A 27,041-nucleotide genomic window follows, 5' to 3' on the forward strand; every position below is an offset into this window, starting at 1 on the left:
CCCCTCTCCTTCCTCCCTCCTCTCCTCCTCTCCTTCCTCCCTCCTCTCCCCTTCCTCCCTCCTCTCCTTCCTCCCTCCTCTCCCCTCTCCTTCTCCCTCCTCCCCCCTCTCCTTTCCTCCCTCCTCTCCCCCTCCTCTCCCTCCTCTCCTCTTCTTCCTCCCTCCTCTCCCCCCTCTCTCCTTCCTCCCTCCTCTCCCCCTCTCCTTCCTCCCTCCTCTCCCCTTTTCTCTTCCTCCCTCCTCTCCCCCTCCTTCCTCCCTCCTCTCCCCCTCCTCCTCCTCCTCTCCCCCTCTCCTTCCTCCCTCCTCTCCCCCTCTCCTTCCTCCCTCCTCTCCCCTTCTCCTTCCTCCCTCCTCTCCCCTCTCCTTCCTCCCTCCTCTCCCCTTCTCCTTCCTTCCTCCCTCCTCTCCCCTTCTCCTTCCTCCTTCCTTCCTCCCTCCTCTCCTTCCTCCCTCCTCTCCCACTCTCCTTCCTCCCTCCTCTCCCCCACTTCTTCACATTTTGAAGATTTGCAGAGAGTCTCTTCTACAAAGAGAATATTTCATGTCTGCTCTGCATCCCTTTTTTGTTGTTGAGAGTATCTAAATGAGTCTCGTCTCTACACAGCCTGCCTACGTACACACTGTGCTGGGCGAAAAGGGATGTCTTCATCTATATATTTCCAGATAGCTGACATTTTATTAAATATAAGGAGTAGACATGCTCCAGATACTCATGTCCTTAATTTCATATGCGGAGCTAGGATATTCTCTGTAATGGGACAGTGTCTACACGCATCCAATCCAGACCTCAGACCCCTGCTACTGTATTGCTCAACTCTATTTGATGTGTTCTCTGTCTCTTGGAAGCAGCATGGGAAATGGTCCAGGAACAAAGGACAGTGCCCAAGGACTAGTCAGCCCTTCCCTCTCTGAGGGGCCAAAATGCATCTCTCCGTTACAGTATCCAGAGGACTGACTATTGTGATAGAATAAGGTAGTATTCATGTCTGGTATTGATCTGAAACGTGTTCACTGAGGACATAACGCTGATCTATATTGATGTCAGTGACGGTCAGTGACGTCTATGATGAGAGAGGTCTATTTGTTTCTCTCATCAGGCTTTTATTTCTATTGCAGCCATATTGAATGACTGTCCTTCCTATTCCATTCAGCTCAATGTAACAGCGTTGTCACGTTCTGACATTTATTTCTGTTGTTTTGTCATTATTTAGTATGGTCAGGGCGTGCGTTGGGATGGGCAGTCTATGTTTGATTTTCTATGATTTGGGATTTCTATGTTTCGGCCTGGTATGGTTCTCGGTCAGAGGCAGGTGTCATTAGTTGTCTCTGATTGAGAATCATACTTAGGTAGCCTGGGTTGCACTGTTTGTTTGTGCGTGATTGTCTATGTTAGTGGCTTGTGTTCAGCACAGGTCTCATTTGTAGCTTCACGGTCGTCATTGGTTTATTGTTTTTGTTACTCTTTTGTATAGTGTTGCAGTGTTCAGTGTTCTCTTTATTAAAATTCACTATGAACACATATCACGCCGCATTTTGGTCCTCTGATCCTTCTCGACTCTCCTCTTCAGATGAAGAGGAGGAAGACCGTGACAAGCGTTCGGTTTAGGCTATTTACATGATACTCAAAATGTTGTCCCTATACCCATCATGAGGTTGATAAAATCTATGAATGAAAGTTTATAACGTATAACGTTATATAACGTATAACGTTTGAGAGAAAAATTTGAGGTGACAGAAAGTGACACATGGATAGACAGTGAGTGATACATTCATTACCGCCTCTTGTCTGCAACTAGGTGATATAGGGTGTAACCATTAGTCCAACAGTTGCAAACAAGAGTTTCTATTGGACAAAATTCCGTTTTTTTGGGTTGTTTTATCACCGTTTCATTTGCTTCCGTTTAAGAAATGTTTTTCAACAGAATTGCCGGAATGAATACACCCCTGAACACGCATGAACACAGTTCACTTTCATAGCAGCCACGTTGTATTCCTTCTCGCATCTATGCACTCTCCTCCTCTCACTTTTTCCCTTTGTTTGTGGACTTCAATGAACAACACATCAGCTGTATGTGACCAGGCGGGAATAACCTGTCCAAACCATATAATAACCCCTACACACAGCCAACATCATGGCCAGGCGGGAATAACCTGTCCAAACCATGTTATAACCGCTACACACAGCCTACATCATGACCAGGCGGGAAAAACCTGTCCAAACCATATCATAACCGCTACACACAGCCTACATCATGACCAGGCGGGAAAAACCTGTCCAAACCATGTCATAATCGCTACACACAGCCTACATCATGGCCAGGCAGGAAAACCCTGTCCAAACCATGTCATAATCGCTACACACAGCCTACATCATGGCCAGGTGGGAATAACCTGTCCAAACCATGTCATAATCGCTACACACAGCCTACATCGCTGTCACCATATTAACTAAAGTAATGTCCTAGTCAACATAACTAATAGAACTAACGCATTAGTAAACACGCTACAATCATATAATAACGTTACAGTTGTATAGTCAGTAAGCAGTTAGACCGGCGGCCCCAGTGGCAATACATTAATCAAACCAAAAGCTTACCTTGACTTGGAAGAGTCCCAGTGTTGTGTTGAATAGTCATAGCCAGCTAGCTAACATAGAACTATCTGTTCAAGCCTGGTGTTTGAGTAGCTAAACTAGCTAGCTGCATTTGCTGGTGAAGTAAGTGAAACTGGAAGGGAAAAGATTGAGAAATCTCTCTCTCTCTCTCTTGATTCTCCTTCCTTTTTGAAGAAACTAATTTGGTGAAACTATTCAACTACTGTCTTTCTCTCTCTTTGAGCCAACTACTCACCACATGTTATGCACTGCAGTGCTAGCTAGCTTATGCTTATGCTTTCAGTACTAGATTAATTATCTTTGATTGGGTGGACAACATGTCAGTTCATGCTGCAAGAGCTCTGATAGGTTGGAGGACGTCCTCCGGAAGTTGTCATAATTACTGTGTAAATCTATGGAAGAGGGTGAGAACTAACCGAGCCTCCTAGGTTTTGTATTGATGTGCTTTGGAAATAGCGACTTGGAAAAAATATGACAGTGTTTGACTTTCCGTAGCCTACAACTTTTGTAGCCTACTACTGAATATGGTGTCAATGCAAACTCAGATACGTCACCTTCGTGTGAAGAAGCACCATCAACGCCTGAACAGGTCAAATCATTTGGGAGCTGGACATATGTTGGGAGCTGGGAGCTGGACATATGTTGGGAGCTGGACATATGTTTGGGAGCTGGGAGCTGGACATATGTTGGGAGCTGGGAGCTGGACATATGTTGGGAGCTGGACATATGTTGGGAGCTGGGAGCTGGAACATATGTTGGGAGCTAGACATATGTTGGGAGCTGGGAGCTGGACATATGTTGGGAGCTGGACATATGTTGGGAGCTGGACATATGTTGGGAGCTGGGAGCTGGACATATGTTGGGAGCTGGACATATGTTGGGAGCTGGGAGCTGGACATATGTTGGGAGCTGACATATGTTGGGGAGCTGGGAGCTGGACATATGTTGGGAGCTGGACATATGTTGGGAGCTGGGAGCTGGACATATGTTGGGAGCTGGGAGCTGGACAATATGTTGGGAGCTGGACATATGTTGGGAGCTGGGAGCTGGACATATGTTGGGAGCTGGACATATGTTGGGAGCTGGGAGCTGGACATATGTTGGGAGCTGGACATATGTTGGGAGCTGGGAGCTGGACATATGTTGGAGCTGGACATATGTTGGGAGCTGGGAGCTGGACATATGTTGGGAGCTGGGAGCTAGACATATGTTTGGGAGCTGGACATATGTTGGGAGCTGGGAGCTGGACATATGTTGGGAGCTGGACATATGTTGGGAGCTGGGAGCTGGACATATGTTGGGAGCTGGACATATGTTGGGAGCTGGGAGCTGGACATATGTTGGGAGCTGGAGCTGGACATATGTTGGGAGCTGGACATATGTTGGGAGCTGGGAGCTGGACATATGTTGGGAGCTGGGAGCTGGACATATGTTGGGAGCTGGGAGCTGGACATATGTTGGGAGCTGGGAGCTGGACATATGTTGGGAGCTGGACATATGTTGGGAGCTGGGAGCTGGACATATGTTGGGAGCTGGACATATGTTGGAGCTGGACATATGTTGGGAGCTGGGAGCTGGACATATGTTGGGAGCTGGGAGCTGGACATATGTTGGGAGCTGGGAGCTGGACATATGTTGGGAGCTGGGAGCTGGACATATGTTTGTGAAAATGGGTAATCAGCGGCGATCCCTCACAGTCCTGTGAACCACTCCAAACTATCAATGCATAAATCATGAATCACAAATTGTGTCGATATTGCAAGAAAATCTTGTAATTTCACATAACCATACCACAAGTTAGCTACTCTACCTTCTTCATTCATGACGAGGAAACTAACTGGAACAAAGCCAAGTTGCCCGTTAGCTAGCTAGCACATTAACCAGTAATGCAAATAAAATACGCCTTGCTATTTAAAAATGTTAGCTGTCATCCTGAGGCTTAATAAGGGGGTAAAAATGTTTTTTTCCTTGAAGGGAAGGCAATTTCGTTATTTGTGAGCTAGCTAGGCTAATGTTACCAGTTAACGTTTAACCCCCCCCCCCCTTATCTGCTGGCCAAATTAGCTAGCATTCTTGCTTCTAGTGACTTCGATACATAAAATGAACTACTCACTTCAACTTCATTTAGTTTTTTTTTATCTGAACAGCTTCTCACTTCTTTGTTTCTCCAGTTGTCAGTTCAACCACCCTCTGTTTATACACTCATTTTTAGTGGTGGGGAGTCGACTCCAAAATAATTACATTCCTCCACTTCTTGCCCGCCAATTCCCGGTGTCGGTTCGCATTTCTGTGTATCAAGCTTAGACTCCGCTAGGAATCGGACTCCTCTACCCCAGTTCTGTGTATCAAGCTTAGACTCCACTAGGAATCGGACTCCTCTACCCCAGTTCTGTGTATCAAGCTTAGACTCCGCTAGGAATCGGACTCCTCTACCCCAGTTCTGTGTATCAAGCTTAGACTCCGCTAGGAATCGGACTCCTCTACCCCAGTTCTGTGTATCAAGCTTAGACTCCGCTAGGAATCGGACTCCACTACCCCAGTTCTGTGTATCAAGCTTAGACTCCGCTAGGAATCGGACTCCTCTACCCCAGTTCTTTGTATCAAGCTTAGACTCCACTAGGAATCGGACTCCTCTACCCCAGTTCTGTGTATCAAGCTTAGACTCCACTAGGAATCGGACTCCTCTACCCCAGTTCTGTGTATCAAGCTTAGACTCCGCCAAGGAATCGGACTCCTCTACCCCAGTTCTGTGTATCAAGCTTAGACTCCGCTAGGAATCGGACTCCTCTACCCCAGTTCTGTGTATCAAGCTTAGACTCCGCTAGGGATCGGACTCCTCTACCCCAGTTCTGTGTATCAAGCTTAGACTCCGCTAGGAATCGGACTCCTCTACCCCAGTTCTTTCTATCAAGCTTAGACTCCACTAGGAATCGGACTCCTCTACCCCAGTTCTGTGTATCAAGCTTAGACTCCGCTAGGAATCGGACTCCTCTACCCCAGTTCTGTGTATCAAGCTTAGACTCCGCTAGGAACCGGACTCCTCTACCCCAGTTCTTTGTATCAAGCTTAGACTCCGCTAGGAACCGGACTCCTCTACCCCAGTTCTGTGTATCAAGCTTAGACTCCGCTAGGAACCGGACTCCTCTACCCCAAAGATTCAGTATTTTTTCAACAGAGGAAACAATTTGCCGTAGTTTACTTCGAGAACACAAACTCTCCAATCTGTTCACAGCGAAGAAAGAGTGAGTTAGCGAGGGAGAGAGAGAGATGTGTGGTTTCAGTAGTGGCTAGGGGTTTTACTGTGAATAAGTATTGAGGGTGACAAGGGGACACCATGATGAGCCTATTAAGAGTATTTCTCCTAATGAAGGGCTTTTTCATTGACTCATAGATGACACCTGTTTAAAAAAATACATTGATTTATATTGGATTCTCTACTGAACCGTCTTTCTCCCTCTTTCTCATAGTGAAATCAAATGTTCAGCAACCAGGTAGAGCAAAGACATAATACAGTGAGGAGGACGAGAGAGAAGAGAGAAAAGAGAGGAGAGAGAAGGAAGAGAGGAGAGAGAAGGAAGAGAGAAGAGAGAAAAGAGAGGAGAGAGAAGAGAGAGGGAGGAGAGGAGAGAGAAAAGAGAGGAGAGAGAAGAGAGAGGGAGGAGAGGAGAGAGAAAAGAGAGGAGAGAGAAGAGAGAAAATAGAGGAGAGAGAAGAGAGAAGGAAGAGAGGAGAGAGAAGACAGAAGGAAGAGAGGAGAGAGAAGCAAGAGAGGAGGAAGAGAGACAGAAGAGAAGAGAGGAGAGGAGGAAGAAAGAGGAGAGAAGAGATATGGAAGAGAGGAGGAAAAGAGAAGAGAGGGAGAGATGGAAGAGAGGAGGAAGAGAGGTGGAGAGACAGTAGAGACAGTGAAGTAGCAGTGGGGACAGTGAAGACAGTGGAGTAGCAACGGAGAGAGTGGAGTAGCAGTGGGGACAGTGGAGACAGTGGAGTAGCAATGGAGACAGTGGAGTAGCAGTGGAGAGAGTGGAGTAGCAGTGGAGACAGTGGAGTAGCAGTGGAGTAGCAGTGGAGACAGTGGAGACAGTGGAGTAGCAGTGGGGTAGCGGTGGAGACAGTGGAGTAGCAGTGGAGACAGTGGAGTAGCAGTGGGGACAGTAGAGACAGTGGAGTAGCAGTGGGGGCAGTAGAGACAGTGGAGTAGCAGTGGAGACAGTGGAGACAGTGGAGTAGCAGTGGGGACAGTAGAGACAGTGGAGTAGCAGTGGGGACAGTGGAGACAGTGGAGTAGGAGTGGAGAAGGTGGAGTAGCAGTGGAGACAGTGGAGTAGCAGTGGAGACAGTAGAGAAAGTGGGGTAGCGGTAGAGACAGTGGAGACAGTGGAGTAGCAGTGGAGACAGTGGAGATAGTGGAGACAGTGGAGTAGCATTGGGGACAGTGGAGACAGTGGAGTAGCAGTGGAGACAGTGGAGGCAGTGGAGTTGCAGTGGAGACGGTGGAGACAGTGGAGTAGCAGTGGGGACAGTGGAGACAGTGGAGTAGCAGTGGAGACAATGGAGACAGTGGAGTTGCAGTGGGGACAGTGGAGGCAGTGGAGTAGCAGTGGAGACAGGGGAGTAGCGGTGGGGGACAGTGGAGTAGCAGTGGAGACAGTAGGGAAAGTGGGTTAGCGGTAGAGACAGTGGAGACAGTGGAGTAGCAGTGGGGACAGTGGAGATAGTGGAGTAGCAGTGGAGACAGTGGAGAAAGTGGGGTAGCGGTGGAGACAGTGGAGAAAGTGGGGTAGCGGTGGAGACAGTGGAATAGCAGTGGAGGGAGAGGAGACAGTGACGATAGTAGCGGCAGTGGAGTAGCAGTGGAGACAGTGGAAACAGTGGAGTAGCACTGGGGACAGTGGAAACAGTGGAGTAGCAGTGGAGACAGTGGGGTAGCAGTGGAGACAGTAGAGACAGTGGAGAAGCAGTGGGGACAGTGGAAACAGTGGAGTAGCAGTGGAGACAATGGAGTAGCAGTGGAGACAGTGGTGATAGTAGCAACAGTGGAGTAGCAGTGGAGACAATGGAGTAGCAGTGGAGACAGTGGAGTAGCAGTGGAGACAGTGGAGACAGTGGAGTAGCAGTGGGGACAGTAGAGACAGTGGAGTAGCAGTGGGGACAGTGGAGACAGTGGAGTAGGAGTGGAGAAGGTGGAGTAGCAGTGGAGACAGTGGAGTAGCAGTGGAGACAGTAGAGAAAGTGGGGTAGCGGTAGAGACAGTGGAGACAGTGGAGTAGCAGTGGAGACAGTGGAGATAGTGGAGACAGTGGAGTAGCATTGGGGACAGTGGAGACAGTGGAGTAGCAGTGGAGACAGTGGAGACAGTGGAGTTGCAGTGGAGACGGTGGAGACAGTGGAGTAGCAGTGGGGACAGTGGAGACAGTGGAGTAGCAGTGGAGACAATGGAGACAGTGGAGTTGCAGTGGGGACAGTGGAGGCAGTGGAGTAGCAGTGGAGACAGGGGAGTAGCGGTGGGGACAGTGGAGTAGCAGTGGAGACAGTAGGGAAAGTGGGTTAGCGGTAGAGACAGTGGAGACAGTGGAGTAGCAGTGGGGACAGTGGAGATAGTGGAGTAGCAGTGGAGACAGTGGAGAAAGTGGGGTAGCGGTGGAGACAGTGGAGAAAGTGGGGTAGCGGTGGAGACAGTGGAATAGCAGTGGAGGGAGAGGAGACAGTGACGATAGTAGCGGCAGTGGAGTAGCAGTGGAGACAGTGGAAACAGTGGAGTAGCACTGGGGACAGTGGAAACAGTGGAGTAGCAGTGGAGACAGTGGGGTAGCAGTGGAGACAGTAGAGACAGTGGAGAAGCAGTGGGGACAGTGGAAACAGTGGAGTAGCAGTGGAGACAATGGAGTACCAGTGGAGACAGTGGTGATAGTAGCAACAGTGGAGTAGCAGTGGAGACAATGGAGTAGCAGTGGAGACAGTGGAGTAGCAGTGGAGACAGTGGAGTAGCAGTGGAGACAATGGATTAGCAGTGGAGACAGTGGAGTAGCAGTGGAGAGAGTGGAGTAGCAGTGGAGGGAGTGGATTAGCAGTGGAGACAGTGGAGTAGCAGTGGAGGGAGTGGAGTAGCAGTGGAGACAGTGGAGTAGCAGTGGAGCCAGTGGAGTAGCAGTGGAGGGAGTGATGATAGTAGCGACAGTGGAGTAACAGTGGAGGGAGTGGAGTAGCAGTGGAGACAGTGGAGTAGCAGTGGAGGGAGAGACGATAGTAGCGACAGTGGAGTAACAGTGGAAATAATGGAGTAGCAATGGAGTAGCAGTGGAGTAGCAGTGGAGGGAGTGGAGTAGCAGTGGAGACAATGGAGTAGCAGTGGAGACAGTGGAGTAGCAGTGGAGACAGTGGAGACAATGGAGTAGCAGTGGAGACAGTTGGAGTAGCAGTGGAGAGAGTGGAGTAGCAGTGGAGAGTGTGGAGTAGCAGTGGAGGGAGTGGAGTAGCAGTGGAGACAGTGGAGTAACAGTGGAGGGAGTGGAGTAACAGTGGAGTAGCAGTGGAGACAGTGGAGTTGCAGTGGAGGGAGTGACGATAGTAGCGACAGTGGAGTAACAGTGGAATCAATGGAGTAGCAGTGGAGTAGCAGTGGAGTAGCAGTGGAGACAGTGGAGTAGCAGTGGAGGGAGTGACGATAGTAGCGGCAGTGGAGTAAAAGTGGAGACAATGGAGTAGCAGTGGAGGCAGTGGAGTAGCAGTGGAGACAATGGAGACAGTGGAGTTGCAGTGGGGACAGTGGAGGCAGTGGAGTAGCAGTGGAGACAGGGGAGTAGCGGTGGGGACAGTGGAGTAGCAGTGGAGACAGTAGGGAAAGTGGGTTAGCGGTAGAGACAGTGGAGACAGTGGAGTAGCAGTGGGGACAGTGGAGATAGTGGAGTAGCAGTGGAGACAGTGGAGAAAGTGGGGTAGCGGTGGAGACAGTGGAGAAAGTGGGGTAGCGGTGGAGACAGTGGAATAGCAGTGGAGGGAGAGGAGACAGTGACGATAGTAGCGGCAGTGGAGTAGCAGTGGAGACAGTGGAAACAGTGGAGTAGCACTGGGGACAGTGGAAACAGTGGAGTAGCAGTGGAGACAGTGGGGTAGCAGTGGAGACAGTAGAGACAGTGGAGAAGCAGTGGGGACAGTGGAAACAGTGGAGTAGCAGTGGAGACAATGGAGTACCAGTGGAGACAGTGGTGATAGTAGCAACAGTGGAGTAGCAGTGGAGACAATGGAGTAGCAGTGGAGACAGTGGAGTAGCAGTGGAGACAGTGGAGTAGCAGTGGAGACAATGGATTAGCAGTGGAGACAGTGGAGTAGCAGTGGAGAGAGTGGAGTAGCAGTGGAGGGAGTGGATTAGCAGTGGAGACAGTGGAGTAGCAGTGGAGGGAGTGGAGTAGCAGTGGAGACAGTGGAGTAGCAGTGGAGCCAGTGGAGTAGCAGTGGAGGGAGTGATGATAGTAGCGACAGTGGAGTAACAGTGGAGGGAGTGGAGTAGCAGTGGAGACAGTGGAGTAGCAGTGGAGGGAGAGACGATAGTAGCGACAGTGGAGTAACAGTGGAAATAATGGAGTAGCAATGGAGTAGCAGTGGAGTAGCAGTGGAGGGAGTGGAGTAGCAGTGGAGACAATGGAGTAGCAGTGGAGACAGTGGAGTAGCAGTGGAGACAGTGGAGACAATGGAGTAGCAGTGGAGACAGTTGGAGTAGCAGTGGAGAGAGTGGAGTAGCAGTGGAGAGTGTGGAGTAGCAGTGGAGGGAGTGGAGTAGCAGTGGAGACAGTGGAGTAACAGTGGAGGGAGTGGAGTAACAGTGGAGTAGCAGTGGAGACAGTGGAGTTGCAGTGGAGGGAGTGACGATAGTAGCGACAGTGGATTAACAGTGGAATCAATGGAGTAGCAGTGGAGTAGCAGTGGAGTAGCAGTGGAGACAGTGGAGTAGCAGTGGAGGGAGTGACGATAGTAGCGGCAGTGGAGTAAAAGTGGAGACAATGGAGTAGCAGTGGAGGCAGTGGAGTAGCAGTGGAGACAATGGAGTAGCAGTGGAGACAATGGAGTAGCAGTGGAGACAATGGAGTAGCAGTGGAGACAATGGAGTAGCAGTGGAGACAGTGGAGTAGCAGTGGAGGGAGTGATGATAGTAGCGACAGTGGAGTAACAGTGGAGACAGTGGAGTAGCAGTGGAGACAATGGAGTAGCAGTGAAGACAGTGAAGTAGCATTGGAGACAATGGAGTAGCAGTGGAGACAGTGGAGTAGCAATGGAGACAATGGAGTAGCAGTGGAGACAGTGGAGTAGCAGTGGAGACAGTGGAGTAACAGAGGAGACAGTGGAGTAGCAGTGGAGACAGTGGGGTAGCAGTGGAGTAGCAGTGGGGACAGTGGAGACAGTGGAGTAGCAGTGGAGACAGTGGAGACAGTGGAGTAGCAGGGGAGAAGGTGGAGTAGCAGTGGAGACAGTAGAGAAAGTGGGGTAGCGGTAGAGACAGTGGAGACAGTGGAGTAGCAGTGGGGACAGTGGAGACAGTGGAGTAGCAGTGGAGATAGTGGAGAAAGTGGGTAGCGGTGGAGACAGTGGAGAAAGTGGGGTAGCGGTGGAGACAGTGGAATAGCAGTGGAGGGAGAGGAGACAGTGACGATAGTAGCGGCAGTGGAGTAGCAGTGGAGACAGTGGAAACAGTGGAGTAGCACTGGGGACAGTGGAAACAGTGGAGTAGCAGTGGAGACAGTGGGGTAGCAGTGGAGACAGTAGAGACAGTGGAGAAGCAGTGGGGACAGTGGAAACAGTGGAGTAGCAGTGGAGACAATGGAGTACCAGTGGAGACAGTGGTGATAGTAGCAACAGTGGAGTAGCAGTGGAGACAATGGAGTAGCAGTGGAGACAGTGGAGTAGCAGTGGAGACAGTGGAGTAGCAGTGGAGACAATGGATTAGCAGTGGAGACAGTGGAGTAGCAGTGGAGAGAGTGGAGTAGCAGTGGAGGGAGTGGATTAGCAGTGGAGACAGTGGAGTAGCAGTGGAGGGAGTGGAGTAGCAGTGGAGACAGTGGAGTAGCAGTGGAGCCAGTGGAGTAGCAGTGGAGGGAGTGATGATAGTAGCGACAGTGGAGTAACAGTGGAGGGAGTGGAGTAGCAGTGGAGACAGTGGAGTAGCAGTGGAGGGAGTGGAGTAGCAGTGGAGACAATGGAGTAGCAGTGGAGACAGTGGAGTAGCAGTGGAGACAGTGGAGACAATGGAGTAGCAGTGGAGACAGTTGGAGTAGCAGTGGAGAGAGTGGAGTAGCAGTGGAGAGTGTGGAGTAGCAGTGGAGGGAGTGGAGTAGCAGTGGAGACAGTGGAGTAACAGTGGAGGGAGTGGAGTAACAGTGGAGTAGCAGTGGAGACAGTGGAGTTGCAGTGGAGGGAGTGACGATAGTAGCGACAGTGGAGTAACAGTGGAATCAATGGAGTAGCAGTGGAGTAGCAGTGGAGTAGCAGTGGAGACAGTGGAGTAGCAGTGGAGGGAGTGACGATAGTAGCGGCAGTGGAGTAAAAGTGGAGACAATGGAGTAGCAGTGGAGGCAGTGGAGTAGCAGTGGAGACAATGGAGTAGCAGTGGAGACAATGGAGTAGCAGTGGAGACAATGGAGTAGCAGTGGAGACAATGGAGTAGCAGTGGAGACAGTGGAGTAGCAGTGGAGGGAGTGATGATAGTAGCGACAGTGGAGTAACAGTGGAGACAGTGGAGTAGCAGTGGAGACAATGGAGTAGCAGTGAAGACAGTGAAGTAGCATTGGAGACAATGGAGTAGCAGTGGAGACAGTGGAGTAGCAATGGAGACAATGGAGTAGCAGTGGAGACAGTGGAGTAGCAGTGGAGACAGTGGAGTAACAGAGGAGACAGTGGAGTAGCAGTGGAGACAGTGGGGTAGCAGTGGAGTAGCAGTGGGGACAGTGGAGACAGTGGAGTAGCAGTGGAGACAGTGGAGACAGTGGAGTAGCAGGGGAGAAGGTGGAGTAGCAGTGGAGACAGTAGAGAAAGTGGGGTAGCGGTAGAGACAGTGGAGACAGTGGAGTAGCAGTGGGGACAGTGGAGACAGTGGAGTAGCAGTGGAGATAGTGGAGTAGCAGTGGAGACAGTGGAGACAGTAGAGACAGTGGAGACAGTGGAGTAGCATTGGGGACAGTGGAGACAGTGGAGTAGCAGTGGAGACAGTGGATTAGCAGTGGGGACAGTGGAGACAGTGGAGTAGCAGTGGAGACAGTGGAGTTGCAGTGGGGACAGTGGAGGCAGTGGAGTAGCAGTGGAGACAGTGGAGTAGCAGTGGGGACAGTGGAGTAGCAGTGGAGACAGTAGAGAAAGTGGGGTAGTGGTAGAGACAGTGGAGACAGTGGAGTAGCAGTGGAGGGAGAGGAGACAGTGACGATAGTAGCGACAGTGGAGTAGCAGTGGAGACAGTGGAAACAGTGGAGAAGCGGTGGGGACAGTAGAAACAGTGGAGAGAGTGGAGTAGCAGTGGAGACAGTGGGGTAGCAGTGGAGACAGTAGAGACAGTGGAGAGCGGTGGGGACAGTAGAAACAGTGGAGAGAGTGGAGTAGCAGTGGAGAGAGTGGAGTAGCAGTGGAGACAGTGGAGTAGCAGTGGAGACAGTGGAGTAGCAGTGGAGACATGGGAGTAGCAGTGGAGGGAGTGACGATAGTAGCGACAGTGGAGTAACAGTGGAAACAATGGAGTAGCAGTGGAGTAGCAGTGGAGTAGCAGTGGAGGGTGTGGAGTAGCAGTGGAGGGAGTGACGATAGTAGCGGCAGTGGAGTAGCAGTGGAGACAATGGAGTAGCAGTGGAGACAGTGGAGTAGCAGTGGAGACAATGGAGTAGCAGTGGAGACAATGGAATAGCAGTGGAGACAGTGGAGTAGCAGTGGAGACAGTGGAGACAGTGGAGTAGCAGTGGAGACAGTGGAGTAGCAGTGGAGGGAGTGATGATAGTAGCGAAAGTGGAGTAGCAGTGTAGACAGTGGAGTAGCAGTGGAGACAATGGAGTAGCAGTGGAGACAGTGGAGTAGCAGTGGAGACAGTGGAGTAGCAGTGGAGACAATGGAGTAACAGTGGAGACAGTGGAGTAGCAGTGGAGAGAGTGGAGTAACAGTGGAGACAGTGGAGTAGCAGTGGGGACAGCGGAGACAGTGGAGTAGCAGTGGAGAGAGTGGAGTAGCAGTGGAGGGAGTGACGATAGTAGCGACAGTGGAGTAACAGTGGAGACAGTGGAGTAGCAGTGGAGACAGTGGAGTAGCAGTGGAGACAGTGGAGTAGCAGTGAAGACAGTGGAGTAACAGTGGAGAGAGTGGAGTAGCAGTGGAGACAGTGGAGTAACAGTGGAGACAGTGGAGTAGCAGTGGAGACAGTGGGGTAGCAGTGGAGTAGCAGTGGGGACAGTGGAGACAGTGGAGTAGCAGTGGGGACAGTGGAGTAGCAGTGGAGACAGTGGAGTAGCAGTGGAGACAGTGGAGTAGCAGTGGAGGGAGTGGAGACATTGGATTGCAGTGAGTGACTGCAGTGGTAGGCTTTAAGCCAGCCCTGGTGTGTGTGTGTGTGTGTGTGTGTCTGCGTGTGTGTGTGTGTGTGTGTGTGTGTGTGTGGTAGCTGCAGCATTATGATCAGACATCTTGCTGCATGATGGTTTCAGTTTAGATCTTTCTATTGTTGCCTCCAGACAGACATATCATCCACAGGTCCAATTCCTCTATCTCCAAGCTATTCCTCTATCTCCAAGCTATTCCTCTATCTCCAAGCTATTCCTCTATCTCTAAGCTATTCCTCTATCTCCAAGCTATCCCTATATCTCCAATCTAATCCTCTATCTCCAAGCTAATCCTCTATCTCCAAGCTAATCCTCTATCTCCAAGCTATCCCTCTATCTCCAAGCTATTCCTCTATATCCAAGCTATTCCTCTATCTCCAACCTATTCCTCTATCTCCAAGCTATTCCTCTATCTCCAAGCGAATCCTCTATCTCCAAGCTATTCCTCTATCTCCAAGCTATTCCTCTATCTCCAAGCTATTCCTCTATCTCCAAGCTAATCCTCTATCTCCAAGCTATTCCTCTATCTCCAAGCTAATCCTCTATCTCCAAGCTATTCCTCTATCTCCAAGCTATTCCTCTATCTCCAAGCTATTCCTCTATCTCCAAGACAAGCTAATCTCCAAGCTATTCCTCTATCTGCAAGCTATTCCTCTATCTCCAAGCTATTCCTCTATCTCCAAGCTATTCCTCTATCTCCAAGCTATTCCTCTATCTCCAAGCTATTCCTCTATCTCCAAGACAAGCTAATCTCCAAGCTATTCCTCTATCTGCAAGCTATTCCTCTATCTCCAAGCTATTCCTCTATCTCCAAGCTATTCCTCTATCTCCAAGCTATTCCTCTATCTGCAAGCTATTCCTCTATCTCCAAGCTATTCCTCTATCTCCAAGCTATTCCTCTATCTCCAAGCTCTTCCTCTATCTCCAAACTATTCCTCTATCTCCAAGCTATTCCTCTATCTCCAAGCTATGCCTCTATCTCCAAGACAAGCTAATCTCCAAGCTATTCCTCTATCTCCAAGCAATTCCTCTATCTGCAAGCTATTCCTCTATCTCCAAGCTATTCCTCTATCTCCAAGCTATTCCTCTATCTGCAAGCTATTCCTCTATCTCCAAGCTATTCCTCTATCTCCAAGCTATTCCTCTATCTCCAAGCTATTCCTCTATCTCCAGGCTATTCCTCTATCTCCAAGCTATTCCTCTATCTCCAAGCTATTCCTCTATCTCCAAGCTATTCCTCTATCTCCAAGCTATTCCTCTATCTCCAAGCTATTCCTCTATCTCCAAACTACATCATTATCATTCTTCTCCATGCAAGTCAAGTTTAAATGCATTCCTGGTAGTTTAGTGGTTAACTGCTAGACAGATTCCTTGGCTGTGTCCCAAAAGGCTCCCTATTGACTATATAGTGCCCTGCTTTTCACCAGATCCATAGACCTTCTCTCTATGGTAACTATGTAGAGCAGTCACCCTAGCTGAGAGGAAATCTACAGCGCCTTGCAAAAGTATTAATCCCCCTTGGGAGTTTTTCCTATTTTGTTGCTTTACAACATGTAATTTAAATTGAATTTTATTTTGGATTTCATGTAATGGACATATAATAAATAGTCCAAACTAGTGAAAAGATTTTTTTTTACTTGTTTCAAAAAATTATTTAAAAAAAATCTACTGAAAAGTGATGTGTGCATATGTATTCCCCCCTTTGCATATGTATTCCCCCCTTTGCATATGTATTCCCCCCTTCGCATATGTATTCCCCCCTTTGCATATGTATTCCCCCCTTTGCATATGTATTCCCCCCTTCGCATATGTATTCCCCCCTTTGCATATGTATTCCCCCCTTTGCATATGTATTCCCCCCTTCGCATATGTATTCCCCCCTTTGCTATGAATAAATAAAATCTGGTGCAACCAATTACCTTCAGAAATCACATAATTAGTTAAATAAAGTCCACATGTGTGCAATCTAAGTGTCACATGATCTGTCACATGATCTCAGTATATATACACCTGTTCTGAAAGACGTCAGAGTTTGCAACACCATTAAGCAAGTGGCACCATGAAGACCAAGGAGCTCTCCAAACAGGTCAGGGACAAAGTTGTGGAGAAGTACAGATCAGGGTTGGGTTCTAAAAAAATATCTGAAACTTTTAACATCCCACGGAGCACCATTAAATCCATTATTATTTCTTAGGGCAAGGCCCCTTTTTTCTCAATTTCCACCTGAATGACGTGCAGCAAAGACACCAAAGAAGAAGGAGCTGCACAGCTCCACAGCGAAGAGTATCTGTCCATAGGACCACTTTAGGCAGTACACTCCAGAGCTGGGTTTTACGGAATAGTGGCCATAAAAAAGCCATTACTTAAAGAAAAGAATTAGAAAACATGTTTGGTGTTCGCCAAAAGGCATGTGGGAGACTCCCCAAACATTTGGAAGAAGTTACTCTGCGCTTTTTGTTCATCACGGAGCAAACCCAACACCTCTCATCACACCGAGAACACCATCCCCACAGTGAAGTATGGTGGTGGTGGCAGCATAATGCTGTGGTGATGTTTTTCATCAACAGGGACTGGGAAACTGGTCAGAATTGAATGAATGACGGATGGCACTAAATACAAGGAAATTCTTCAGGGAAACCTGTTTCAGTCTTCCAGAGATTTGAGACTGGGACAGAGGTTACTTTACAGCAGTGGAACCCATCTCTACTTGAAGGAGCTGGAGCAGTTTTGCCTTGAAGAATGTGCAATAATACCAGTGGCTAGATGTGCCAAGCTTATAGAGACATACCCCAAGAGACTTGCAGCTGTAATTGCTGCAAAAGGTGGCTCTACAAAGTATTGACTTTTGGTGGGCGAATAGTTATGCACGTTCAAGTTTTCCGTTTTTTTTGTTTGTTCCACAATAATAAATATTTTGCATCTTCAAAGTGTTGTGTAAATCAAACGATACAAACCCCACAAAATCCATTTGAAAAACAAAATAGGAAAAATGACAAAGGGGCTTTCACAAGCCAACGTCTAGTGAGCTAGTGGTCTTGTGATCTAATGATCATCTCTTGACGTAGAGTGATTTACAGCATCTCGTACATCTCGTCCCTGTAGTTGTCAGCCTAGCCTGAAGCCATGACAATGCATTAAATAGTGATTTACAGCATCTCGTACATCTCGTCCCTGTATTTTTCAGCCTTGCCTGAAGCCATGACAATCCATTAAATAGTGATTTACAGCATCTCGTACATCTCGTCCCTGTATTTTTCAGCCTTGCCTGAAGCCATGACAATCCATTAAATAGTGATTTACAGCATCTCGTACATCTCGTCCCTGTATTTTTCAGCCTTGCCTGAAGCCATGACAATCCATTAAATAGTGATTTACAGTATCTCGTACAATTCATGTAGTTTTCAGCCTTGCCTGAGCCATGGAACGCCATTAAATAGTGATTTACAGTATCTTGTATAATTGTTGTAGTTTTTAGCCTTGCCTGAAGCCATGACACTTCATTAAATAGGAGGAAGAAAGGTTCAACTGATTCTCTTTCATCTATCCATACGATAATGTGTTAACAGACGCATGCACATACACATGTACGCATGCACGTACACACGCACGATCTCATGCACACACACACACACACACTCCCACAAGGCAGTGCTTCAAATACTGACGGTCAGATTTAATCATTCAGAGAATGAGCATGGATTGCCATGGGCAATCCACAGCAGGACTGGGCAATCCACAGCAAAAGACCCCATATTTCATCTAAGAAATACACACACCCGCACGCACACACACACACACACACACACACACACACACACACACACACACACACACACACACACACACACACACACACACACACACACACACACACACACACACACACACACACACACACACAGTGTCCTGCCAGCCGAGGAACGTCGACAGCAACAGACATCAATACACCCAGAGACGTGCGACAGCGTCTAGCTCCGCTGTCATTAAACATCCAATCCATTACACTGAGAACCAAACCATCCATCAGCCATTTCTGTAAAAGGCTCTATTTCGTAATTAAGACGAGCAAGTTGAGTTTTGATCCTCCACATACAGAGAGGTACGCATTGATCCCCCACATACAGAGAGGTACGCATTGATCCCCCACATACAGAGAGGTACGCATTGATCCCCCACATACAGAGAGGTACGCATTGATCCCCCACATACAGAGAGGTACGCATTGATCCCCCACATACAGAGAGGTACGCATTGATCCCCCACATACAGAGAGGTACGCATTGATCCCCCACATACAGAGAGGTACGCATTGATCCTCCACATACAGAGAGGTACGCATTGATCCCCCACATACAGAGAGGTACGCATTGATCCCCCACATACAGAGAGGTACGCATTGATCCCCCACATACAGAGAGGTACGCATTGATCCCCCACATACAGAGAGTAAAGCTCCGCATTGCTTAGAGAGTACCGCTCCTTCATAAAGACACATGGCCTCTTGGATGGGCTCTCTCAGTCTCACTTCAACATAGCTCCTACTTAGATCCACCACATAGAGAGAGAAAAGCTGAATAAAAGGCTTCGTTATATATATTTTTTTAAATGACAGCCTATTTCCTATGCAGTGGAACAGGGAACAGGGTGTCATTTGGGTTGCAGATCTTTTAGCTCTGTGTCATCAATAGGGGAAGAAAGGAACAAAGTAGCGTTAATTTACCGTCCTCTTCCTCTTCCTCTTCCTCGTCGTATGAGTCATGTGCCCATTCAGAGGAGAAAAGAGGAAAGTGAACACAGTGTCAGTAAATGACACTCCACCGACGTGGCAATTCCATCTCATTTTATCCTTTGGTTTGTCAGAGATTGTAGACTGCCGTACTCTTCTTTCTCTCTCCATAGATAATAGATCCTGCCTGTTGCACTTAACTAGCTACTGTCTGTGTCATTCAATGCCAAAACCCAAATTGCCAATATCCTTATGCAGTCTCGCCATTGATTCTATAAATTGAGGAGAGTTATGAAACAGCAAGTGTTTACAAGGTTGTCTGGTTCCTTGGCAACCGCTGACATCTTCAGTGTCATGTAACGTGAACCCACACAGAGGTTGGGTAACGAGTGAGTCCTGGGAAGCTCAGAGGGGATCTTGTGTCTAATACTGTTGAAGTGTGGTGGTTGCAGGTTCACCTGCCTCATCTGAAGCCTCTTTTTTTGTTGTAGGCCACCAATTGCTAACAGTCAGTATCTGGATAATCCATGTGAAATAATTGATAATATGTGTGTGATGGTTACAGAGAGGTCTATTTTCTGGGTGACCTGAATATAGACTGGTTTTCATGGAGCTGCCTGCTCAAGAGGAAGCTGTGCATGTAATCTGGTTCAGGTTATTAATCAACCTACTAGAGTGTTTACAAATAGCACCGTACAGGTATAGTTGCGGCCAACTCTGTATCGCTGCGGCCAACTCTGTATCGCTGCGGCCAACTCTGTATCGCTGGGGCCAACTCTGTATCGCTGCGACCAACTCTGTATCGCTGCGGCCAATTCTATCGCTGCGGCCAACTCTGTATCGCTGCGGCCAACTCTATCGCTGCGGCCAACTCTGTATAGCTGCGGCCAACTCTGTATCGCTGTGGCCAACTCTGTATCGCTGGGGCCAACTCTGTATAGCTGGGGCCAACTCGGTATGGCTGGGGCCAACTCTGTATCGCTGGGGCCAACTCGGTATGGCTGGGGCCAACTCGGTATGGCTGGGGCCAACTCGGTATGGCTGGGGCCAACTCTGTATCGATGCGGCCAACTCGGAATGGCTGGGGCCAACTCGATATGGTTGGGGCCAACTCGGTATGGCTGGGGCCAACTCTGTATCGCTGGGGCCAGCTCGGTATGGCTGGGGCCAACTCGGTATGGCTGGGGCCAACTCGGTATGGCTGGGGCCAACTCTGTATGGCTGGGGCCAACTCGGTATGGCTGGGGCCAACTCTGTATCGCTGCGGCCAACTCGGTATGGCTGGGGCCAACTCGGTATGGCTGGGGCCAACTCGGTATCGCTGAGGCCAACTCTGTATCGCTGGGGCCAACTCTGTATAGCTGGGGCCAACTCGGTATGGCTGGGGCCAACTCTGTATCGCTGGGGCCAACTCGGTATGGCTGGGGCCAACTCGGTATGGCTGGGGCCAACTCGGTATGGCTGGGGCCAACTCTGTATCACTGCGGCCAACTCGGAATGGCTGGGGCCAACTCGGTATGGCTGGGGCCAACTCTGTATCGCTGGGGCCAGCTCGGTATGGCTGGGGCCAACTCGGTATGGCTGGGGCCAACTCGGTATGGCTGGGGCCAACTCTGTATGGCTGGGGCCAACTCGGTATGGCTGGGGCCAACTCTGTATCGCTGCGGCCAACTCGGTATGGCTGGGGCCAACTCGGTATGGCTGGGGCCAACTCGGTATCGCTGAGGCCAACTCTGTATCGCTGGGGCCAACTCTGTATAGCTGGGGCCAACTCGGTATGGCTGGGGCCAACTCTGTATCGCTGGGGCCAACTCGGTATGGCTGGGGCCAACTCGGTATGGCTGGGGCCAACTCGGTATGGCTGGGGCCAACTCTGTATCACTGCGGCCAACTCGGAATGGCTGGGGCCAACTCGGTATGGCTGGGGCCAACTCTGTATCGCTGGGGCCAGCTCGGTATGGCTGGGGCCAACTCTATGCGACTTTAGCCAACTCTGTATGGCTGTGGCCAACTCTGTATGGCTGTAGCCAACTCTGCATGAGTGTAGCCAACTCTATGGCTGAGGCCAACTCTGTATGGCTGTGGCAAACTCTATGGTTGGGGCCAACTCTGTATGGCTGTAGCCAACTCTGTATGACTGGGGCCAACTCTGTATCGGTGGGGCCAACTCTGTATAGCTGGGGCCAACTCGGTATGGCTGGGGCCAACTCTGTATCGCTGGGGCCAACTCGGTATGGCTGGGGCCAACTCGGTATGGCTGGGGCCAACTCGGTATGGCTGGGGCCAACTCTGTATCACTGCGGCCGACTCGGAATGGCTGGGGCCAACTCTGTATCGCTGGGGCCAACTCGGTATGGCTGGGGCCAACTCGGTATGGCTGGGGCCAAATCGGTATGGCTGGGGCCAACTCTGTATCGATGCGGCCAACTCGGAATGGCTGGGGCCAACTCGGTATGGCTGGGGCCAACTCGGTATGGCTGGGGCCAACTCTGTATCGCTGGGGCCAGCTCGGTATGGCTGGGGCCAACTCGGTATGGCTGGGGCCAACTCTGTATGGCTGGGGCCAACTCGGTATGGCTGGGGCCAACTCTGTATCGCTGCGGCCAACTCGGTATGGCTGGGGCCAACTCGGTATGGCTGGGGCCAACTCGGTATCGCTGAGGCCAACTCTGTATCGCTGGGGCCAACTCGGTATGGCTGGGGCCAACTCTGTATCGCTGGGGCCAACTCGGTATGGCTGGGGCCAACTCTGTATCGCTGGGGCCAACTCGGTATGGCTGGGGCCAACTCGGTATGGCTGGGGCCAACTCTGTATCACTGCGGCCAACTCGGAATGGCTGGGGCCAACTCGGTATGGCTGGGGCCAACTCTGTATCGCTGGGGCCAGCTCGGTATGGCTGGGGCCAACTCTATGCGACTGTAGCCAACTCTGTATGGCTGTGGCCAACTCTGTATGGCTGTAGCCAGCTCTGCATGAGTGTAGCCAACTCTATGGCTGAGGCCAACTCTGTATGGCTGTGGCCAACTCTGTATGACTGGGGCCAACTCTGTATGAGTGTAGCCAACTCTATGGTTGGGGCCAACTCTGTATGGCTGTAGCCAACTCTGTATGACTGGGGCCAACTCTGTATCGCTGGGGCCAACTCTGTATAGCTGGGGCCAACTCGGTATGGCTGGGGCCAACTCTGTATCGCTGGGGCCAACTCGGTATGGCTGGGGCAAACTCGGTATGGCTGGGGCCAACTCGGTATGGCTGGGGCCAACTCTGTATCACTGCGGCCGACTCGGAATGGCTGGGGCCAACTCGGTATGGCTGGGGCCAACTCTGTATCGCTGGGGCCAGCTCGGTATGGCTGGGGCCAACTCGGTATGGCTGGGGCCAACTCGGTATGGCTGGGGCCAACTCTGTATCGCTGCGGCCAACTCGGTATGGCTGGGGCCAACTCGGTATGGCTGGGGCCAACTCGGTATGGCTGGGGCCAACTCGGTATGGCTGGGGCCACCTCGGTATCGCTGCGGCCAACTCGGTGTCGCTGTAGCCAACTCTGTATGAGTGTAGCCAACTCTATGGCTGAGGCCAACTCTGTATGGCTGTGGCCAACTCTGTATGACTGGGGCCAACTCTGTATGAGTGTAGCCAACTCTATGGTTGGGGCCAACTCTGTATGGCTGTAGCCAACTCTGTATGGCTGTAGACAACTCTGTACGACTGTAGCCAACTCTGTATGACTTCATTTAGAAAGGAAGATACTGTAAAAAGGAGATCTATTGTCAATTCACCAGAACTGTGTGGTTTTTATCTGTAAAAGGCAAAGAGCCCACTCTTAAACATGGAATGTGCCTCTCTCAGTAGCCTGCTGGAAAACCAGTTTGGATATAGATATCATTTCTGTATACCGGAGGCTTTAAGAGAGAGATCGTTTTAATGACTTTATATTTAATCATTTTAGCCCCCAAACTCATATATTTAAAAAATAAATATGTCTATTTTCTTGCATGATATGAAGACGAATCCTCTGAGTGGGCAGAGCCATTAATAAACATGTAAACTGTGATGTCTCTAGAGAGTTAATCAGGGTCATTGTCCAATAGATGGACAGAGGTTTTCCTCTCCACGGTTTCAAGCTATTATGCTACATTTTTAATAATGAGAAACCACCTGGTATTGACAACTTAGATGGGAAGCTACTGAGGATGGAAGAGGACTATTATTGCCTATCCTATTTTTAATCTTAGGAAAAGTGTTAGTGTCCAGGAACCTGGAGAGAAGCTAAAGTTATTCCGCTTTCCCAAGAGTGGTAAAGCACCCTTTCTTTAATGGAATCTTCTGGAAGATTCGTGGCATACAGCAAGGCAGTCGTCTCGACCCTTCACTGATCTCTATTTTTATTAATGATCACTCGTCTTAAAACAAAGCCATTGTGTCTATGTACACAAATGATTCAACACTATATATGTCAGCTCCCACAGCTAGTGTCACGTTGGAATAAGGATCAGTAGACAGGCACAGGAATGCGTAATAGGGTTTTTTATTGACCCAAATTACAGCGTGATGTGTAAAGGTACGGGGACGAAGACCACACAAACACGTATACGAAACACAGGGTTGAAACCCAAACAAAGGAGTGAGGAGTACCTCGAATGAATACACCGGGCCGAGACCCGTAACACAATGAGACCCGTAATCATCTGCGCAATACAAGCCAAAACCACTTAGCACAGGTACTCACACGCACCAACGGACATTGGAACAGTGATCGACAGGACAATGGTGAACCAAGGGCACATATATACAAATACTATTCACTGGGAATAGGGGCCAGGTGTGCATAATGAAAGTTCCGGAGGTATCCGTGACAGCTAATGAAATCACTGCAACTCTAAACAAAGATATTGAAAACTAAAATCATTGTATTCTCCACAAACCACTCCCTAAGTGGTAGATCTGAGCTGAATCTAATAATGATAAATATCTCATTCAAGAAGGCATTACATTGTTTTTTTTTTTTTTTTTTTGTTGCAAAGATGCTACTTTGAAGTAGGAACTGCTGTCAAATACCTTAGATCCTGTAACCGGTCACAGATGTTCTGATGATGAAGAGAGAAAATGAGAAACCGTTGACCTACAGGACAGTACAGGACATAGACATTTTGGTCCCTGATTTACTGTTAGATCAACAAGCGAAACAATACTTTTCAGGAAAGACACAATGTAGTGTAAGTTAAAACCAAAGGGGTAAATTGAGCCACCCTTGTTTCTAAAGGAAACCATTCCCAAATCATTTGACAAAATATTTAGGAAGAGATCATCATTTCATGGAGTCCGTGAAGAAAGAAACCACATGGAAAAAAGTGGTAAGGAAAACAGATTTTCACCAAGTAAAATGAATTTATTGTGTTAGAGGTGCTTGTATCAAAGTAGATCATTTTACGTTTGCTGGGGTCTCTATAAGCTTCAATATGAGGTCCTAAACCTAGTATGAAAGTGCATCTTTGTAGTTGATTGGGCTACTATAGTCCAAATGTTTTTCTTGGGGTAAGTTGAGCCAATGGCCATGGGATAAAGGTTTAGTCAATGGTTGAGCCAATGGCAAGTTGAGCCAATAGAAATGTTTTCCTCCCAGGCCTAATGCATAGCATTATCACTGGGATATGAGGTAATAACAGGGCCGGTATTAAAAGTGTTTGTAAGGTGTTAAGTCTGCAACATAAGCCTGGCTGATGAGGTGTATGCCTCTAGACCACAGGAGCAGCCATCTCAGCTTCACCACACATATTGGGATACATTTCAACTTCATATCTGACATGGTACAGGTGTCTTCTTTTTTTTTTTGCCCATAACCATGTGTTTGAGGTGTGTACTCTGCTTTCAAAGTGGATTTGTTTAAGACTAACAGGAATCCCTATGTGTGACCCACTGCAGTAAATGTCAGAGATTGCATTTGATTGCAGATTTTTTTGTCTTGGCTGAATGCAGTGAGAGCATTATAATCAAGCAAACCAAGCTCTCTGCCATCTCTCTCTCTCTCTCTCTCTCTCTCTCTCTCTCTCTCTCTCTCTCTCTCTCTCTCTCTCTCTCTCTCTCTCTCTCTCTTATATATTTATATATATATATATATATTCCCAGCCCCTATAATAAACCACAGCTACTGATCAGTTGGTTCCCTCCCTCCCTCCCCTTCCAGACTGTTTCCTTGAGAGCCAGGGGACAGATATCTCGAGGGTTAAACGACGGCGATGGCTGGTTGCTTGTAAAAGAGTGGGATATAAAACTAGCAGCATATTGAGGCTGAGGCTTGAAATTACCCCAAGGTTAAATAAATGTCTGGCTCCATAAAGGAACATCTGAGGCCTCTTTTTGTTCAATGGCCCCGACGATGGTGAAGACGGAAGCCAACCGGTTAATTAACACCTCACAGCCAGCCAGGAGGTTAACCAAGGGTAATACACCATTATAGCCCCTATATGAAGCTACACAGACTCTTTATAAAGCCTCATGAAGTTCGACGGTCTTTACAGAGACCAATCCACCATTCATTCTGATCTTAACTCCAACCGTCCGATGTCCACAGATTAAGCCACCTTTCCCAGTATAATACCATTTTGCTATTTCCTTTTGCAATACATTCCTTTGTTTTGTATTTATTTAGTATGGTCAGGGCGTGAGGTGGGATGGGCAGTCTATGTTTGGTTTTCTATGATTTGGGGATTTCTATGTTTCGGCCTAGTATGGTTCTCAATCAGAGGCAGGTGTCATTAGTTGTCTCTGATTGAGAACTTAAACTTATGTGTAAATTGTGTAAATTATTGTGTTATATATATATATATATATATCAGTTTATTATTAATTAATTAATTATTGTGTTATATGTATATATGTAGGCTGACTTCAGTGTGGTCTTCACAGATTGACTGTAACCGACTTCAGTGTGGTCTTCATAGATTGACTGTAACCGATTTCAGTGTGGTCTTCACAGATTGACTGTAACCGACTTCAGTGTGGTCTTCACAGATTGACTGTAACCGACTTCAGTGTGGTCTTCACAGATTGACTGTAACCGACTTCAGTGTGGTCTTCACAGATTGACTGTAACCGATTTCAGTGTGGTCTTCACAGATTGACTGTAACCGACTTCAGTGTGGTCTTCACAGATTGACTGTAACCGACTTCAGTGTGGTCTTCACAGATTGACTGTAACCAATTTCAGTGTGGTCTTCACAGATTGACTGTAACCGATTTCAGTGTGGTCTTCACAGATTGACTGTAACCAATTTCAGTGTGGTCTTCACAGATTGACTGTAACCGACTTCAGTGTGGTCTTCACAGATTGACTGTAACCGATTTCAGTGTGGTCTTCACAGATTGACTGTAACCGACTTCAGTGTGGTCTTCACAGATTGACTGTAACCGATTTCAGTGTGGTCTTCACAGATTGACTGTAACCGACTTCAGTGTGGTCTTCACAGATTGACTGTAACCGATTTCAGTGTGGTCTTCACAGATTGACTGTAACCGACTTCAGTGTGGTCTTCACAGATTGACTGTAACCGACTTCAGTGTGGTCTTCACAGATTGACTGTAACCAATTTCAGTGTGGTCTTCACAGATTGACTGTAACCGACTTCAGTGTGGTCTTCACAGATTGACTGTAACCGATTTCAGTGTGGTCTTCACAGATTGACTGTAACCGATTTCAGTGTGGTCTTCACAGATTGACTGTAACCAATTTCAGTGTGGTCTTCACAGATTGACTGTAACCGACTTCAGTGTGGTCTTCACAGATTGACTGTAACCGATTTCAGTGTGGTCTTCACAGATTGACTGTAACCAATTTCAGTGTGGTCTTCACAGATTGACTGTAACCGATTTCAGTGTGGTCTTCACAGATTGACTGTAACCAATTTCAGTGTGGTCTTCACAGATTGACTGTAACCGATTTCAGTGTGGTCTTCACAGATTGACTGTAACCAATTTCAGTGTGGTCTTCACAGATTGACTGTAACCGATTTCAGTGTGGTCTTCACAGATTGACTGTAACCAATTTCAGTGTGGTCTTCACAGATTGACTGTAACCGACTTCAGTGTGGTCTTCACAGATTGACTGTAACTGATTTCAGTGTGGTCTTCACAGATTGA

The sequence above is a fragment of the Oncorhynchus kisutch genome, linkage group LG17, assembly GCF_002021735.2.
Source record: "Oncorhynchus kisutch isolate 150728-3 linkage group LG17, Okis_V2, whole genome shotgun sequence".
Taxonomy (NCBI): domain Eukaryota; kingdom Metazoa; phylum Chordata; class Actinopteri; order Salmoniformes; family Salmonidae; genus Oncorhynchus; species Oncorhynchus kisutch.